The sequence below is a fragment of the Aptenodytes patagonicus genome, chromosome 5 (assembly GCF_965638725.1).
Source record: "Aptenodytes patagonicus chromosome 5, bAptPat1.pri.cur, whole genome shotgun sequence".
Taxonomy (NCBI): Eukaryota; Metazoa; Chordata; class Aves; order Sphenisciformes; family Spheniscidae; genus Aptenodytes; species Aptenodytes patagonicus.
The window spans coordinates 48,712,091-48,732,602 of NC_134953.1; the positions used below are offsets into that span (position 1 = coordinate 48,712,091).

Here is a 20,512-nt window from a genome sequence, read left to right on the forward strand (position 1 = left end):
TTTGTACTGTTTCTCACTCTTGCTTTTTTGCACAAAAGGAATTCAGTGGGGCAGGGTTTTTTAAAATCACTAATTTTACTGTTTTCATCATGAAGTTTGGTTTTTTGTTTGTTTTTTTTTAAATCAGATCAGGTGAAACATTGTTTTTTCAGTGTTTAACCTAGATATGTATGATTGATTTTGGGTTTGATGGCATTTGTATCAAAAGCTGTAAACAGTATTTCATACCCAAGCAGTGGAACTTGTGCAATCAGATGCATGCAATCCTGAAAACCCAGGCTTCGGGCTGATGGGAGTCTGTGAAAAGGAAGAATAAGGAGAGATTATTTTAAGTTTTGTATTATCCAAGAAAACTTACCTTACCTTCCAGTTGCTATGGCCTTTTTGGTGTTGTGCAAGTGTTTGCCAGGTGCTCAGTCCAGCACCTGTGCTGCTGTGCCAGTACAGCATGTGACAGAGCTTCCCTCTTCTCCCCTCAGTGCATCATGCAGGACAGCCATGTTTTCATAGAATAACATAGAACTGAAGACGCTGTGCCGTCGATAACTTGAAATGGAGGCATAATGCACTGTGCGTAATCTGTGCTGGAGGTGAATTTTCTTACTTCATCTTACTGACAGTTAAAGGCTGTTGTATGGTTTTGTTACTGATTTTTTTTGACTGTAAGCTATGCACTAATTCTGTCTTCTTGTGAGTAGTTAATATTGTTTGTTATGAAGTATTTTATATTTTTATTTTAAAAACAATTAAAGACAACCCAATAAAAATACGGGCTTTTTAGTTTTGCATTGAATGCAGCACTGACATAGTGATCTAGACATGGTAAGTCTGTTTAGTTATTCCACATGTTTTCCTCATTTCTCTCTGACCCTCACGCATGAGGATTTTAATGCTGTAGCTGCTAGTAAAGTGAAATGTCATCTAACTCATTACCATGATTTTTGCTGGGTATGTGCAATATATGAATTTAAATGCTAATGAGTGGATTTTTTTTTTAAAGCGTGTTGCCTTATAAAGTTGCTTTTAAGAATAACAAAACTGAACAAGACTTCTTCCTTTAAAGATTAATAGTATGTGATACCAATTAAACTTTATATTGGGACAGGAAAGCCACCTACAATTCAATTATATCTATATATTTCATCGTTTGCTACTAACTTTCTCAGGTGTTCACAAAATACTACCTCTATTATGATACATTGTGCATTTAATGTGCTGGCTTAATGATTTCATTGCTGTGTGATAGCTTTCAAATGGATGGGAAAACAAAAATGCATTCTGCTCATTAAAGGGCTGTGTATCAAGTTCAACTTCATTAGTTTTGATTAGGACCGAGTCGGTGCCATCTGTGCTGTTGTCAGTATTGTACATCTTTCACAGAAAAGATGAGAGGTTTGAAATCCACTTCTCTCATGGTGTATTGCCCTCTTATTTTGTGTGGTTTCGTACAAAATTAACTTGGCTGGATTTCATTTCTTTGTAGCTGATCTTTTTATTTTTGGCTTCAGTTACCTGTCAGTGGAGTCTTTGGGCCAAGTTTTGATCTTATGTGCCTGACTGGTTACCATGTAAATTTTTTTTTAAAGCTTCAAGCATGTTGGTTTCAATGCATTTTCAAAATTAAGAAATACCGCAGGATGTTATCACTACATTTAGAAATACATTAGAAATACCGTTGTCTGAGATAATACTGAAATACATTTAAAACTATTTAAAGGAAGAAAATAAAACAGTATTGATTGCTAGAGATGCAGACAACTTTCTTGAGTAAAGAGCTAACTAGTGAAAGAAGGGTTGCTAGGGGGAGTACTGGGTGAAGGTAGGAGGCACTTAAAACTCGTTACCAACTTCTAATAGATGTAATCAGCTACCAAGAGTCAGGCAAACCTGATCTCTATTGTTTACAGATGACCATTCCTACAGCACTTCATAAGATGGAATTCTTTGGATTTTTATTTTTTTTTTAAGTGATAGAAGTGAATGTAACAGATACACAGGTAATCTGGGAGATTCTGTGTCAACCCTACTAATGAATCGTGCCAGGTCCTGCCTGAGCTCTCATTTCAGGAAGCAGCTTCTGTGCTAAGTGTTCTTTCCAGTACTTTCGGTTGCAAAGGATCTTTAAACTTTGTCCTACATGAAATATTATGTGGCACAGAACTGCTGCTTTTTGAAAAGCTGATAGAGAGTTCCTTGATAACTTAAGCTGATCTAAATTGGGGCGGCTGCAGTCCTGACCTCTCACCTGCCCCAGCTGACCATTCCTACCTCCTCTGCTTTTCCACTGCCGCTGGAGCTCATGCGAGCAGCCAGGAAGAGACATCGGGGAGCTGACCTGGATGGAAATTAATGATATATTTTCCTCTGGGGTAGCTGTGGCCTAGATTAGTTCAGCGTATGATCAGATAAGTGCTGGTACTGGTTTAAGGGAGTGTGTGGGGATGCATAGCCAAAGGGAGGAGCAGCACAAGGCTGTGGCAGCCTTAAGCCACATACAGTGCGATTACTATGTGCTACAATACTGTGATACAGTATTTTAGAAGTGGATGGCTAATTGAGGCAGAGGTTAACTTGCCCTTTGACTTGAAGTGGTGCTCAGTATGTTTGATCCCCTTAATTTCAAATAGGACTATCATTTCTTTTTAAGGTTAAATTGCTATCACTTGGCCTCACAAAATTAGTTCTGAAGTATAAAACACACTTCTACAAGTTATTGACCCTAGTTTTTGTGAGTGGCTATGCAGGTTGAAGATGCACACTTTTCCATAATGGCAATTATATCATTATAAATGAAAAGATTACTTTTCGTCATTCATGTTACACACACCCCTTGAGGTCTTGAAAAAATTCAGTAGTTTTGCTGACAAAAAGTAACAACAGAATCCGGGCAGTATCTTTAGTGACTTCAGTCATCCCTTGGTGCTCTCTCTAGTGTTAAAAACTTCTTAAAATGTGACTTTTAGACAATTCCTGGATTCAAAGAATGCTGTTACTACCATTTTATTTTGGCTAGCTGGAATAAATGCCTTACTTGGCTTTCTCCCTTTTTCTTTGAAGTGATGGGTGGTAACTGCTGTGCAGTCTCATGAGTTCACAGTGCTCAAGTTGTAATTGTTGCCTGTCCGTTTGTAAGAGATTCTCTTCTCCTCTCTCTGGGAGCCAGCTGTAAAATAAGTAGTAAGCCTAACGAAGCATGAAGAATTATTGGCCTACAAATTAACAGTTAAATACTTCAGGGTTTGGAGTTTTGTTTGTTTGTTTTTCCAAAGATCCAGAAATATGTGCTTGTCTTCTCAAAAAACAACTCTGCAACATCATTGACATGTTTCTAGGTAATTGGCTAGGAAGTAAGTGTGAAAAATACCTTTGAAAAATGCATTTACTTTGCACCTGCAGTGAGAATAATGCACATCAGTCTGTATTTAAAGTGTGTGTTCAGTGTACTTTGAATGTAACATTTTTGTGTCAGTTATCAGTTTTGTATTATTTCATGAAGATAGAGACCTCTACCAACTCTAAACACCGTGCCTGGTTACTACTTCATCCCATAATCATCACAGTGCCAGTGATGAGTGGGAATGTTATCTTAACCCGTAGCAGTGTAGTTCGTGAGGGTTTTCTCCCTTCTTTGTCTTCAGACGTTTCCCAATACTGTTTATTTCTCTCTTGCAAGGTTCCTCCTATCATTCTGTCAATTATTGATGAGGTCTGCTCTTGGAGCATTTGTTCGTAATGAATAATTTCAAAGACAAATAAAAGACCCCTCTGCAAATTTAATGTATTGCTCTTTTGTAGTGTGTTATATTGCTTTCTTGGAATGGTGCACTGGGAAAAACAATCCAAAGCAAAAGCTATTTTGTTTGAAGTTTTATGCATTATGTATATTTCTTCTATGAAGCTACACTACATGACATATCTAGGATGACTAAGAATGATAGGCAATTGTGTGATTTACAAACGGAATGACAAATACTTCTTTTAAGTTAGTATTTTATACATTAGTATTTTGTTTTTATATGTTAAAGGACATAGAAGCAAGAGAGGGTAGATCAGGAAGAATTACAAGAAATTCTATGCTTAGAAGTGGAAAAGCCTAGTTTAACAAATAGTCTGAAAAGGAAATATTTTATTTTGATAATGTGCCTTTTTTACTTTTTAAGTTATGATTGACTTATTTTCACTGCAAAGATTAATATTTTCTCACGAATGTAATTACAATCTAAAATATGGATTGATTAATTATATGATGGGCCTAAGAATTAGGGACAATCAGTGCTATCAGATTGCAGTCCTTTTTCTTATAAAAAAAAGTTTTGATTCATGGCTGTATCATGATGGGTTGTTTTTTTTTCCTCTTTGTAGCCCAACCTAAAACATGCTTCATGGAGGAAGGGATAATCATTAGGTCAGCTGGGAAGTATGCTGAGTTAACATGTCTTCTGGTCATCATGAGCCTGCGATTTTTGTGTGTGTTATCAGAGAAAAGGTGGAAACACCACCTGCCCTCTTCTGGGTTTGAGTCATCTTTGAGGCTGAAATCAGGAGTACTAAATTTGGGGTGTGCCCTTTCTTCTCTTTCTCCCCACCACTTGGATTTGTGATGAGCTCTTTAAACAGTAGAGTATATAAAATAACATAGGATAACTTAAAAATTACAATCACTATATATTAGATTTGATAGATCCCTGGAGTTTTAAACCTGGAACCTTACCTTCCCCCCACTTTTTTCTTCTTCTTTTTTTTTTCCTTCATATCACTTAAATTTCCCTTTTGATATGTAACTCACACTGCTTCTCAGGTTGGGCAGAACTTTTACATCATTTTTCTACTGCTTGCTTTGAAACAGCAAATTTAGCTGCAGGAAAACTGCAGAGATAACTTTAAAATCTGTCTTCAGGCTGAACTTCTGTATTTTCTCTTTTTTCCTATGACACAAAGCAAGGCTGAACCAAAAATAGCGCACTGTGAACTTTAATGTTGTTAACTGCTGATTGAGCCACTGTCACACTGCACGTTTTTAGGACCAACAATGTGCAGAGGGATTTAATGGGGTTAAAAAAAGTTAGACAAAAGCTTTTTCAATTATAAAACTAGCATTATCTATTAAATGAATAGCTCCCTACCTTACTCTGAGACATATTGTAATTTGTTTATTTAAATTTTCATTATTAATAGGATACCATACTTTTCTGATAGCTTTGCAAGAAATTACATGTCAAGTCAAATACTTCTGCAATCTTTGGAGATAAAATATTTTCCGATTAAGAGAAAACTTGGGAAAATGGTAGCTGTCATGCAGAAGAGTACTGAGCAGAATTGAAGAGTGAGAGACTCCAGGTGTTTCCTGGACACACATTTTTGTTTTGCCTATAAATAGCAATCTGTGTTTACGCTTACTGATTCTTTGCAGAAAAAGCTGCAGGTACTTAATGGAAAACTTAGGACCATATTCTGTTTAGAATCAGATCTGGTTCTATATATTTTCGGTGTTTTCCATCTTCTATATTCTATCTTGACAGACATTTATGTAGTGGGACATTAATCTTTTCCCTCTGGTTAATCTCTCTGTGAGAGCCAGTAACCCACTTTTCTGTAACAGCAAATGTAGTTTTCTGTCTTGATCTCGAGAAGGTGAAAGTGCTGGTAAGACTCAATATTGCTAATGCCCTGATCAATGTTTATTCTGACTGTTAAGTTAATTAGTCTGGATTCTGTAAGAATAAAGTCATTTAGATGGATTGCTAGATCAGGTATATCTGCCTTTTGATCATAGTTATAAAGCAGTTTGGGGAGTTTTACAATGCCAAAATCCACATTGAGAATGTTCACCATAATGCTGCCCCATGCTAGTTAGCATGTCCCAAAAGAAACGTGCTAATTTTATTTATATTTTTTTTTCTAAACGGGGGTGTGTTTGCGTTCCACTAAGCTGGTCCTTCAGCTGATAGAAATGTCCCTCTGACTGTACTCTGAGCTTGTATGTGCTATGTGCCCTCAAATAGTTTTCTGTGATTTGGAAGCCTCTGTGCTGTACTAAAGATATTAGACAGGAATTGTAAGATCGGAGGGGTAAGTGGAGGTGCGAGGGTTGTATCTTTGAAGTTTTAGAATACAGTGGAATAGAGTAGTTCTGTTGGAAGGGACCTACAACAATCATCTAGTCCAACTGCCTGAATACTTCAGGGCTGACCAAAAGTTAAAGCATATTATTAAGGGTATTGTCCAAACACCCTTTTTACCGTCAAAAGCATTAGATACCTGTGTGAGGCAGCAAAATGAGATTCCATTCACAATGGGTTGTGCAGCTTTATCATCCTTCTGCTCCAAATATCAGATTTTATTACAATAATGTAGTGGGATAGCTGTGTTACAGTTCTTATGATGACTTACTACAGTTGTTTGTTTTTTTCCTAATTTTTTCCACTGTTTCTTATACATAAAGTAAAGTTTCAGCAACTGCCAGCAGCACATGCAGTCTTCAGTAAGCCAGTATTAAATATGAGACCCCTTGACTAAGGAGAGATTTCTTCCTCCACTGAACTGAACTGCTCTGCAGGTTTTGCCTGACCTGAAGTGAAGGCACTTCCAAAGTAAGGTTTAGCCACTCTGCCATAATCTGTGTGAGAGGAGTCCAGATTTCACAAATTTGGTACGTAGGGTTGTTTGTGTCTAAATTTAGATGCACATCGTATTTTAAGGAAAGGGTATCAGCTGTCCTGTTTGTTGGTACTTCTTTTTTTGACATTAACTTGTTTACATTTGTCAGCAATAAGAGTAACTTGTAAAATAGTTTCATCCTTATAGTTTAGTCCTTACTTTGCTGTTGGGAGAATAATGTATTTGAGAAGCATGTGATGTTCTTTGAGACTTATTTAATCCTCTGACCATGCTGTATGCTCCTTGAAAGTGATGACATACACATTCTTATAAATTTAGTTTTAAAACAGTACTAAATACCAGTTTACAAAAAAAGAGCATAATAAATTGCTTTTCACCTTCTAGATTGAACTTTCCATGTTGAACACTCTAAAACTTGGATGGATCTCATTTTTATGAGCCGAATGATCTGAAGTAATATAGGCTATTAGTCTGTAAACCCACAGATACCTAAAGGCTACTAAGTGTTCCAGAAGGAACACCTTCTGGAAATAGAAAAAATATAAACAGTATGCAACTCATAAATATTACCTACATGGAAATATGGATGTTACATATAAATGGATGGAAATGGATGTATAAATGAGTGTGTGATGTTATAGAAATGTAGATTCAGAAGTAGTAAGAAGCTTGCTTTATTTCCAATATTCCCTGATATACATTTATACACTTTTAAGTAGATCTTTCGATTAATATTTCCTTTAATTTGCAAGTTAACAATTGTACATGGTCGTAAAAGTGGCAAATACGCTATTAAAACACTGTAGGTTAAGCGTAAGTGAGCTAAGGTCAAATAGATAAGGAATTGCACGTTATAACCAAATGAGATCTGAAAGTGTCTATTAAGAAACGCGATGGTGAAGTATAATGCAGGATACGGTAATGCTTGTCAGAAAAAGTAATGAAAACAAGACTGAGCATTGTTATCTGTATTCTGTTCAGTAATACCTGTAAGTATCCAGATTAGAGAGAGTACTGCAGTGCATGCAATGTTTTCTTCAATCTTGCTTTCTAGCTGTGATAATTAAGTACAAGCAGTGAGCAGTAGTATCCAAAAAAGCCAATATCCACTTAAATAAGTCCAAAGTCAATAAGCAACTTTAAGAAGTTTACATTTTAATCTGCATCAGCTGTATGTTGTAGGAGTTCAAGAATTCCTGAAATAGTAGGATTGTTTTAATAGTCTAGTATATATTTATAATACTCAAAAAGGAAAAAAACATTTTCACCTAATAGCTATAACTAGATTTTATAAAGTTCCATAGCCTGCATAGTATAAAACTAATTTGGATTTTCTTTCAAACTGATTTTCATTGATTTAAATGAAGATAAGATATTTGATTTATAGCTTCCTTTTATGAGTCAATGAGAACTAAATTCAATCTATCTGGTACTTCTCTCGTCTCCCATCCTTTATCTTGTTTTATTTCTTCTTGGTCCTCTCCCTTTCACCACCTCTTTTTGTCTTCATTTCTGTCCCTTCTGTTTAATTCTGTTTCCTCTTTCCTGCTTTAGGTTTTTCTCTGTCCTGTATTTCAGTCCCTGCTTGCTGCGCATTGTCTGTGGACTCTTTTGCACAGTGAGAGCCTGATAAAACTTTTTTCCCATTTTGCTGTTGACCAGCCTGTTGTAATGACATCTGTAAAGTACTCGATGTCATTTAACCACAAGTTGGAGCCTCTTCTTCACCTCAGGCAAATATACATATAATGAAGCAACAAAATTTTATGAGAAGTATTTTGTCTGGAAAGCGAAGAGGAAGAAAAAGGGGGAGGAAAAGCTAAGTCAAGGTTACCCCTTCACTTGTAACCTTGTCTCTGTATGTTATCCTTCATGCAAAAACGTGCTTGCATTTGCACAGCTCTGGGGGATGCCTTTGCAGATAGCAGCTTAACTTGATCTGTCTTGATGTATGAGGAGTCATTTTTGTTAGCAGTTTTGAGAAGGCCTCAGAAATCCCAAGTACCTTCTTTTCCAGCCAGACCTGCTGAGCCCCGTGGGAGGTACCTTTTGTGTCTTTCCAGTTTTCTGTCATACTTGACTACAGGATACCCGTTTTGTTACTTCTTCTGCCAATACCTTTTTAGGTGTTCTTGGAGGTGAAAAGTATATGGTGACAAGGAAGTTACTAAGTCAGTTTGATTTTTCTGGGTTTTTTTGTAGGTGGGTTTTGGGTTTTGACAGACTTTGCAGTAGAACTTGTTGTGTGAGAATCGTCTGTGTAAGCAACCTTATTTAAAAAATGGGGAAGTGATTTTCTTTGTGTTAAACGTAATGATCTAGTAACATGGTAAACAAACCCTCCACATTATAAAATTGTGTTTAATTGATGGTGACCCTTGAAAAGTATTGTAAGAAAATACACTTGACTTCAGTCCAGCTGTGGGTTTTTTCTTGAGGTAGGGGTGTTTAAATGTCACCAATTTAGCTTTACTTAAATATTACATGGTTGCTGGCTTTTAATGTAGACCTTAACATAACTGAATAATTTAACTGAGCCATGTTATGACTGCAAATGTGTGGAAGGTGCTTCTGTAGCATTAAAAAGAAGTGCTGTCTCATGGTATTTTTTCAGTAGTATCCTTTATATGAAGGGATTAACATCTCTTTGTGGTTTGTTTTCATTTTATCATTATAACTTTGTTTTATTCTTCCATGCCTGAGGGTTTATACTGAACTGAGTTAATTGCATCTTATGATGATGAAAGTAGCTGTTTTCCTGTGTCTCATGGTTATTCCTTGTTTCTTATGGGATGAGAGATCATCGATTTTCCTCTTTGTGTTGCTCATTGGCATAAATGTCAGAGGTGCCAAGAAGGGCAGTGTTGGTTCGCTTAGAATTAGCATATTTAAACAGATTCACTTTTGTTTTGTCACGGAGAGTGTATGCATAGACATTGACAGAAATTTTGTTTGTGTGTTACATCTGAAAATGAAGGGATTCAGTAAGAGATCGTTGTGAAACAACAATACTATCTGTAAACTCAGATAACCTCCCCATCATAATCAGAATAATTGGAATAGCTAAACTTAATCATTAAATAAGAGGTGGACATAGGCTCCCTTGGTTTCTTCCAAGGAGAGTGAACAGCTGAGGTATCCCTGAAATCTGCTTATTCCTATACAGTGCCTGTATAAAGTGCTTGAGAAATGTTCAGATACACTAAAAAGTAGTATATAGAAAACTGATAACATTTGAAACTAAGTTAGGATGATTTTTGTGCGCTGTGCTGTCTTTGCATTGTCTGGTCTTTATTGTTATGACCCATATGTGACCAGATAAAGACTTTCTAATGTCAGTACTGTATTGATCTGAATCTTAGGAGACACTGAATCTAAAGTGAATTTCAGTTTTCAAACAATAGGAATAAACTAGATCAATATACAAAGGCAAAAATTGAGCTTCTTTTGATGATTCACACACAGCCCCATAGGTCCCAATTACATGCAGAGCTCTATAGCATGGCCCTTCCTTTGTCGTATGCAGTGGTTACGCTGCTGTCTCTCAGCTGGGAAGAGAGGGACTTCAGGGCTTATGCTGAATTAAGAAATCTCTGTAGCCTGAAAATGCTGGTTTTGCTTGAGAATGAGAGAAACAGACAGAATGAGCTAGTTGACATGCTAGGTTCTAGCACCCTAGAAACTGACTGTCTGGAATGCAGCTTTGCAGAAAAGGACCTGAGAGTCTGGAGGACACCAAGTTGAACATGAGACAGCCTTGGGCCCTTGCTGCATAGAAGGCCAATGGTATCAACTTCCTGCATTAGGAGGAGGGTTGCCAGCAGCTTGAGGGAGGTGATCCTTCCCCTCTGCTCAGCACTGGTGAGGCCACACCTGGAGTACTGGGTCTAGTTCTGGGCTCCCCAGTATGAGAGAGACATGGACATGCTACAGAGGTCCAGCAAAGGGCCAATGAGAAGGTGAAGGGACTGGAGCATCTCTCCTATGAGGAAAGGCTGAGAGAGCTGGGGCTGTTCAGCCTGGAGCAGAGAAGGCTCAGGGGGGATCTTATCAATGTGTATAAATACCTGAAAGGAGACTGTAAAGAAGACAGAGCCAGGCTCTTCTCAGTGGTGCTCAGTGACAGAAGCAGAGGCAACAGACACACAGGAGGCTCTGTCTGAACACAAGGAGAAACTTTTTTACTGTGAGGGTGACTGAGCACTGGCACAGGTTGCCCAGGGAGGTTGTGGAGTCTTCACCCTTAGAGACATTCAAAAGCTGTCTGGAGGTGGTCCTGGGCAACCAGCTGTAGGTAGTCCTGCTTGAGCAGGCAGGTTGGGCCAGATGATCTCCAGAGGTCCATTCCCACCTCAAACATTTGTGATTCTCTTCCTTCCAGTATTTTTCCTCATTAGTTCATCTAAAATTGTATTAAAGACTTCCTAGTAATAAGCTCAGATATTGACAACTCATTATCAGCCTAGGCAGCATCTGCTTAAACCTACTTTTAGCTATATGTAGTACTGTTAGGAGGTGAAAGTCCCTTTGTGCTGCATTCCCTCTCCTTGTAACTGGGAGAAGATTTGAGGAAAGGGTTAAAGGAGATCTGTAGTCTCCCCGTATCAGCATCTCTAAATTGCTTATGTCTACAGTTCATCTTGCAGCAAATTCCAGAGCTGCACTCGCAGTATGTGCCACCTGTAGTGACAGTGGCTGCTCAGCAGAGACCTTGGATGACTGCAGTTTCAGCAGCTGTCTTCAATGTCTCATACACTCTGAAGGATCAGCAGTGAGGAAATGTACATAGTGTTGTCCAAATTGTTGATGAATAGAACTTTTTTCATAAATTTTCTTTAAAAACAGCAAGAAAATAGAATGATACACAAGCCTTATATAACTTTTCCTTTTAGTACAATATTGTGCCACCTCCATAATTACTTCTATGTTAGGTATAAAAATGCTTGACACACATTAATTGTGTATTTGTGGGTATTATCACTCTAGATTTACAAATGAATGGCTTGATGCTCAGAAATAATACGCACTACTCAGTATATCCACAATTGAGTTAGGTTCTGACAGAGCCAGGAATGAAAACCATGTGCTTGTATTTCAGTCCTTTTCCGTAACTGTCCGGCTAGCCTTCATCTTCTGCAATGCACTGTTTCCTGAGGCTGGAGTAAAGACTCTTAAGATCTTGTTGAAAAGTGATTCTGATCTTACATGCTCCCAAAGAGCCAGAGTCTTTGGTCTTGTAGTCTTATGTCAAGGCTGAGTGATACAAAGGGCTGTCAAGTCAGCAAAACCACCAGAGCTGGGATTTCTTATATAAAGAATAGAGAAGATTACTTTATAATGGTCTTGTTGATCTTAATAGTTCTGGAAGATGAGTGGTTCAAAAAAGTATGTACTTTCAAATAACAGGGTGCTTTCACAGTAAAGAAAACGTAAAGGCGGTGTTGTCATAGCAAGTATAAAAATGAAAGCATCCAGGATATCAAATGATTGCTTGAATTATGTAGCTGTTGTCAGGAAGCGCATCTGGGAGGTAACCAAGTTGGTATTTTTTACTTACTGTAAATATTACAGCTGACCATAGGTCTTGCTGAAATGTTTCTGTCTGGATTATTGGAAGAACTCCATTGTTTAAGAAAATGAGGAACAGACGTTTCCTTTTTGAAGAAATATTCTGTGCACTTCAACAACTACAAGCTTAAGAAGCTTTTTAAAATCAATGTATTGGCAAATCTTTATCTGTATAGTGCTTCAAGGCATTTCCTCCTTGTTAAAAATCAGCATTGCTGAACCCGATAAACTTTCTTGATAGTACAGCGTTTTGTCTTTTTATTAACATTTTGCCAGCAGCAAGCAATACAGATGCTAAAGGTTAGGGTGTGCTAGGAGGCCCTACGTAGCTATGAATTTTTTTATAATTCTTTCTTAGACCTGGAGTCACTCAGCTTGCAAAGGAAAAGTCAAGCAACTCTGGAAAGCAACACTTTCTTTAAAATCTTAAATGGATGAGTTACATTGATTGTGTCATCTTTTGATTGCCAAAAGTAGGTTTAATTTCAGAATTTGTAAAAATGTGTTGAAAGAAATACTGACTAGACAGACGTCTGCTTGGTCAGTGACACTGCAGGAAACTTATCTTTTAAGACCTAGGTTTTTAGAAAAGTTTGCTTTTTAAAGACTTTTTTTAAGCAGTAACTATATTTTTCTTTTTTTATGCTTCTTGTAGTGAAGATTTCTAGGCACTTGTTTAAAATGTAAGTAAGTTTTGTAGCACCATCAATTAAGGTAGATAAATAGGAGTCAAGGATTCAAATATGCCACCTTTTCCATTTTCTGGAAACAGTTTCGCATGAGTTTTCCACAGCCATCTGATATTGGTGCATTTAAGTATTGTTTGTTAGAAGCAGGCCTTACCTTTCCAGTTGCTTCTGGAAATTACCCAGTGAGTTGGTGGTAGAGTCAGAAATATCTGAATTTAAAATTACAGATTAATCATGAACATTTTTTCCAACGTTTACAAGTGCAGTTGTGTCTCTAACAGAGGAAACATAATCAGAAACCTAATCTAAAAATCAGCAAACCAGAAGGAACTTGAACAAAATTAACTTGCTACATGGAAAAATCTGTGCGTTACGTTTTTACTTGTCTGTTAATGAGATAGTGCCTATACACATTTCAGAGAAAAAAGGTGAAATGATGACGAGTAAGCTGGATAAGATGCCTTTTACTTGGTCTAATATATCTTCATGTTCTCTGGAGACGCCAACCTTCCTAAGTAATAGCTATTAAAAACAAGAGCAAACTTAAGACAAAACTCAGTGCTTAAAAAATTATCTCCAACCTTTGAAAAAAGAATGCTGGATATCGTATCTGCTAAAGATCGTGTGACCCAAATAAAGCTCCAAACATAATAAAATGGAAATTGAAATACTGTGATATCCACAAACATATGTGTGTGGCCCTTCATGCCAACTATACATCATATGGAAAAAAAAAACCTAAACCCCATCTGCTAGTGTACAGAGCGCCTTCTCTCTTGTGGGAGATCAGGGAGCTTTCAAGATAAGTGTTTAAAAGTAACTCTGAATTCACAGCGTACCATGCTAATGGCAAAAAAATGAGCCTGGTGCATTCAAAAGTTGATCTCTTGCCCAGTAGCACAAAAAGTGTTTTTCTTTTGACAACATCTTTAAGAAAGGATATGGCAGAGTAAGGAGAATAAATTATCTATCAGTAGCATACAAGGGAGGGAGGGTGTACAGAATAGGAGAGGGAGAAGGAGAACAAAACATGATGATAGTAAAGGTCACAGAAATTTTTTGTTTTCCAGAACAAGAGATCGTATGCGGAATTGATCATTTTGTGTCTGATCTAGTTTTGCTGTGATTTTTTACAGAAAAATGTCATCTGCTCTGTTGCTGATTGATGGCTCAACCCTGTTAAGATCTGGGCTGTTTCTGCCTTACCTCTGTGATGGCTACAGTATCACTTTCTTTTTTATAGCTACGTACAGCATAATATTTATATAGGTATCTTTATTATTTGAGTACTACCTTTTTCTTCTGTGCAGTCTTTAAGAATCTTGGAGTTGTCATTCTTTGTGGTCCAAGTCTCTGCCTTGTCCAGCATCTTGTAGCTGAAAACTATCAGCACCAGCTTCTGGGAGGGTTAAAAACCTCATGCTGGGCAGTGAGTCAGTGTGTCCTCATCAGGTCTCCTCCTCCTCCCAAGTAGTTTTAAGATTGACTGAAGTATTGAAAGAAATACAGTGACAGCCTTTGAGAATGAGCATCGTTCTCCATTTCCTTGGCACTCGTATGGATGATCATATAAATAATAGAATAGTTCATGCTGAGCTAATGACCAATCCAATCCCAGTGGTACTGTGTCTAAAAGGATTAGGGTCCCTGCCCGCAAGCTTTTTAACAATTAGAGACTTTAGTATTTAGAAGTGATTGGTAGTTTTGCGTTCCTAGTCTAAAAAGGGTCACGTTGTAGATGCTTTTCTGAGGATCCTCTCTTGGGAATTCCTCAAAATTTGAGGCATGAGCAGCTGCCCACTACCTTGTCAAACACAGCTTGAGAAGAATAGGAGATAATTTGATAAAAAAAGATGTGTACTTCCTTGGACAGGGCTATATTAGTAATGCAAAATATTGTGCTGATAAGAGAAGAGAGCCTTTGACACTAAATTTAGTTCCAGGCTTGACCACCAGAAGCCCAGGACTGCTCAGATTTGAACTATTGATTTGGCCCCATGTCCAATAGGACTGTTGTTTCTTTCTGCTTATAGAAAGAGGTTTTGCCCAAGCAGCAATAAATACAGCTGAGAGTGAGCCAGAATTTGCAAAGTTCAGCTGACCAGTGTATTTACTGAACTAACCTAAATATTATGTTCACTTTAAATATCTTGATATGTAACTGTTAAAAAAAAGTCTCTAAAGAATAATACCCTGCTTTTTTTCTCAGTTTCTATTTCTGTTAATTAGTACTCTTTGAGTATTATATGCTCTCAGCTGAATAAAAGCTGTGATGATGATTGAAAGAAAATCTATTTATAGAAAAAAGCTGAATTACAAGGTATATATTACAAAAATGCTACAGAAGAACTGAGCATAAGCAAACATCTTTTATTCAATGTTTTTAAAAGGAAGAGCTATTGATTTTTTTTTTTTTTTTTCCAAATACTGATTGGTAGGGAGCCTGGGATTTTCGTGGATCACACATTCTACTTGGAGGGTTATAATGTGTATGGAAAATGATGAGAGGAGAGGGGTTGATGGTGTGTATGTACATATGCTGGCACAACGTGATGTCAGGTTTCACTGAAGGCATGAGTTTGGGAGGACGTCATTAATAACGAGGGGCAAAGCTACATGCCAGTTACGCAGATTTTTTCAAACCCATACTGACTGATCTCATCTATTTTGTGTATTTTGTATTTGCTGCCTATTTCTGATTGTGTTTTAGAGAATTTAAAGTTATTATTCATATTCCCTTGTGCACATGTGTGAACCTGTACAGGACCCCAAAGAACTTTAAGGAACAAAATAAGCAATATGCAAAAAATCTGTTCCTTCAGCAAAATGCTTAGGGCACTGAAACCTAATATGTTTTTTTCATAATGTCTAATAATGTGCACTTGGCAAGTCAATACTTAATTTTACACCTTTTCAGGATTAAGAGGCATGGATTTATTGAGGGTACCTCTAACTCCCACTATCAGCAGGTGGTGTGTTTCCACACAGTCTCTGGCTAAACCAGAGTGATGAACACCTGCAGCAGCCTGGGAGTTTTTGCTTTCCATACAACGTGTAGAAAAGTTTCAGTATCTAATCCTGAAGGAGCACGAAACACCCGATTTCCAGGGCATGGTAGTTTTAGATGTTGAAAGCCTGTTTTGAATCCCCCCCCCGCCCTTTCTTACTTTCCTTGGTACTTTGGATTCTGGCTATTTTTAGCTAGTGAAGAGATGAAGCATGGGTGGGACAATTTGATGCAAAATCAGCTGTTTGAACCTCACCAGAGATGCAGACCTTTTAAATGGGTCCACTCAGGTGAACTTGTACTGAGTCTCCAGCACATACAAATCATGTTGTTTTTGCATGTAAATGTATGTGATAAAACCAAACTTGAAGGAGATAAGATTAGAGATAAGACTTTGGAAGTTAAGAAGTACAGTATGAAAATTGCCTACTCATATGCATAATGATATATTCTTGATCACACACAGTTCTGAGGTTTTGGGTGTCTTCTTCCCAGGATCTCTGCCTTGTTGTATACAGAAGGAATAGTACTTCTCTAATGAGCAGCTTTTTTGTTTTGTTTTTTTTGTTTTCTCCCCCATTATTATTTTTCATTGCATAACCCTGTGCCTTACTATATACCATTCAGATCAGGATTTGAGGATGAAGTTATTATTTTCCTCTTTGGCATTTCTGTAGGACTCATCACTACAGTATTTCAGTGCTTCAGATGTTAATTGATTTTCATGACACCCTGCTGAGATGGGGAATTATTATCAACCAGGGAAATAGAGCACAAGGAGATTGAGGTCAGAAGTACTGCTCAGTTTGAATGCCAGGTTTGAGACACCTGTGACCCTTTTTTTGGTTTGGGGTTTTGTTGGTTTGTTGGGTTTTTTAGTTTTTTTTTGTATTCACATAAAACTCTTTAGTTCCTTTAATTGCAACTGTAAGTAGTTCTGCATTTCTCCATGTTGAGTCGACAGCTGTAACAGAGGCTGCTGTATAGTAAGGAAAACTCAGGTGACCACTCATGGAATTTTTTGTGTAAGTGATGTGCCTGGTTTCAGGTAAGGACTTTTGGGCAGAAGTGGGGAAAGGATCTGAGTCTTAACACAACATTGAGATGTTATGACCCAAGAGATTTTTCTTTCTTTATTACATTCTTCTGGCTCATACCATATCCTCCAATTCTTGTGACAAAGGAAGCAAGGCTCTATCTACAGGAGTCTCTTCTACTCCCTAACTGTAATTCATCAGGAGAATGGGTACACTCAGGATGACAAATGAGCAGAGGTTCTTTCTGGAGTGTCTGTGAAATGTTCTTAATTAAAAAATAATTCCTGATGGACGTGCTAAAGATTGCCCTATATTTCTTAATTTTGAGTGCCTATGTACCCTTAATTTTCTTTTAACATTTATTTAATATAAATAGTTTTCCGTTCTCTTCTGTATTTCTATGTCGGTCTGCCTTCTGGCATCAAATGTCCACATTCAGCAGCATCTTAATAGTTTAAAATGGCAGCAATATCAAGGAGTTAGTATCCCAGTACAGTTGCTTCACAGTTGCAGAAGTTTAGCTATTTTAAAAGTGAGACGACTCAGAGCAGAGAGCTTGCTCAGTAGAATGTCAGCTGTCATATAGTTGACATATGAAGATAATTCTTTTCCTCAGTAGAATATTGTTTCTCTGAGTTGGCAGCACAGAAATGATTATTAGAAGCGAGAAAGATCATTAAAACTCTGAATGCTTTGATAGCCATCTCACCTTAGCTTTTTTTCATAAGAAATTAACTAATCATGACTTTCGGAAGAATAAAAATCCTCTGAAAACCTGAATTAGGATAACCGTAAACTCATCTGCTGTGGTACTCCTGAGAACAGTGCTATCAACAAATTCTATCTGGAAAAAGATGGAAACTTAATAAAAATATTTTTTATATATTTTAAGAAGTAATTCTACATTGATATTCACTCTAGACTCATTTCTTGTTTCTCTTAGATTATGGGTTTATCATATTTCAGATGGATGTTGTTTTTTGAGAAGGAGTTAATTCTCCTGTCTTTCAGCTTAAATTTTATTTTGGGTCCATTTAATTGTTTTCCTCTAGTTTTTTAGAAGCATCTGTTGTTAATGCTGAATGAAGACTGCTTCAGGCTCCTTTTAACTCAGTAAAAGTGAATTTGTATTTGGGCCTTTACACAAATATTTTTTGGTCCTACCTTGGACATCTACCTTGTCAACTTCTGTGTGCTCAATTATATGTTGGCCTCTCAGTTCAAGAAAAGACAGAAATAGAGGGAAGTCAAACACAATCTCCCTACTTGACAGAAAAGCGATGTATGTGCTGGATGTGGTTGCCTTCCTGTAACTTTCTTTAAAATGCCTGGATCTTTTAAAATTTGTGCTGAAGGATTAACATAACAGATTTTTCTAATGGACTCGGTAACTGTGCTGTACTGGTAGATCTTAAATGCTGTTTAAGGCATTTCGTCACAATGTATCTAAGTTGTCAGATCGATCTGGGAGGACAACTGCAATTATTTAGCCTTGCTTGTGTTTGAAAGCCATGTAGATGAAAATACTTCTTAAAGAAGTCTGATTAAAGAACGGCTTATGATTAAGTTTTTATTATTAATCTGTGTTTTGTTGCATGTGATGTAGACTGTGTGGTTAGTTTTGGTCACTAATAGTTGCATGATACTTACATATCCTGAAAAACATGATGGTAACCTGGTGAAAGCACAAAAGTGTGTTTATTTTCTCCAGCAGTGCCAGTTAGCATAATAAAAACATCACCTCTTTTTGTAAGCTTTCTTTTCTTAGCACATAACAATATGCCTGGTATTTTACATAACACAGATTGTGTTACTGTCTTATACTAAAGATGTTAGTGTCAAGCAAAGGGAAAGCAACAGTTGAGATCACTGAAAATTAGGGCATCGTAAATGGGTAAATTAATGTTGGCAAAAATTCAGAGAAGCTGTGGACTTTAGGGAGAGGTTTGAGAGAGAAGGAAAAGGAAGACTTCTATGTGCAAGAACTGGAAGATTGTGCTAAGTGCAGAGAGGGTTGTGGAGGAAAGATGAAGCCATAGTTTAATGTGGAGTGTTGAGAGAATCAAAGGAAATCAGAAGACAGATGAGAATAGAGGAAAATCAGATTTTAAAAAAAAATATTTTTTTTTTTCACTTATCTGTGATACTCAAACGAGTGTTGTTATAAAACATTTAAATTTGAAGTGACATTTATGCTTGTTGCGACTATAGCTATTTTCTTAGCTGCCATTGAAGTGAATGGAGAAATACAATGATGGGTTTTCATTTTTGAGGTACCCTGATACAGCCCAGGGTGATGTCTTTGCGTGTATCGGTTATGGATGGGCCCAAAAGGAAACGGTAGTTGGGAATTGCTGTGGACTTCTGGCTAAGTCCCCACAGGCAGCTGCATTATGATATAGCATAGTCTCATCATAGAGGCTTTAGGTATGGGATTAGGAAACCACCTAAATTTGGGAGATTACCTGGTTGCTGACTCCAGCAAGTGTAAAGAAGCTTTTTTATGGAGAGTCCTGGATTACAGACTGCAATCTGAGGGTTTAGAAGCTTTTCTATAACAGAGATATTTTGTTTTCAAGGTAAAAGTATTTATAACGGCTTTATTTTCTAAGTCACAGGTGAGGATTCTGTTGTTTTTTCCTTTAGGATTACAAAGGTAATAGGGAAAAGCACTGTTTGATATTTACCGACCTAAAGGTACTATCTCATATGGAGGGTAACTGGAAGCTGAAGATAATTGATTAACTGTTGTAGTTCCATCTTTGACATTTTGATACCACTTTTTCATACACACAGTGGTATTTCTCAGGTCTGATTGCAATGATTTCCATCTTTTTATAGAAATGCAGTATCGTAAACAATTATTTCTTTATCTACAGAGCTAGGTATGTCTAGGGAACAACTCAGTTGCCTAAACGTGGGCATTTGGTGTCATTTTAGCTGTCTTTGGATATGCAGATCAGCCACATGGAGCTTGCAGAGATGATGCAGCACTTACAGCAGACTTGTATCCTTCTGCAGTAGCAGCTGCTTACCAGGCAAGATTATCTTTGGGCTTCTAAAATGGCATTTGACACAAATGTTTAGGCACCTGAACTCGTCCCTGGTTGCTAGTGAATGTAGAAATGTAATTTAGTTGGAGATGGTAGCGGAGAAAGATATGGGTTTTATCTTAAAGTACAACATTTTCTGGTACTTCTTCTGTTTTTGTTCTTTTAAAGACCACTTAATGGTAAACTTTGAACATTTCTAAGTAATAGTTCTAATTTGTAATTAACACTTTTTATGGTAGATTGATACACATTTTAATACCTTTGAGCTTGCAAGAGAGAGACAGTCTAATTTTCTTTTTTTACTCCAAGAGAAATACAGTAAGCGTATGTTCTGTGGCAAAAATGCACCTACAATTAAATAACTAGTCATTTCCTGTGAGTGTTAAAGTTGAATTGTAAGCCTGAAGGACAGAAAACATGCCACGTTGCTCTTGTTAAACTGTCAAATTATTACTGCATACGCGACTAGAGGATTTTCAGTTTCTTCTCAAAGCATTTTTAGAGGATGAGTCAGTAAAGCAGTTATCTAATGTATCCACG

General features: G+C 37.2%; 1 protein-coding gene across 5 annotated transcripts in view; it reads left to right on the plus strand.

Moving 5' to 3' along the window:
* The window catches only part of RABGAP1L (RAB GTPase activating protein 1 like), a 265,566-nt gene that overhangs the window by 122,473 nt on the left and 122,581 nt on the right, over positions 1-20,512 (plus strand). Inside the window, exon 1 of one of the 5 annotated variants that reach the window (XM_076339629.1) lies at positions 20,092-20,111. The exons of the other annotated variants lie outside the window; for them this stretch is intronic. The gene's annotated coding sequence lies outside the window, so the exon portion shown is untranslated. Of the gene's footprint in view, positions 1-20,091; positions 20,112-20,512 lie in introns of those variants that run through there. 5 annotated transcript variants of the gene reach the window in all.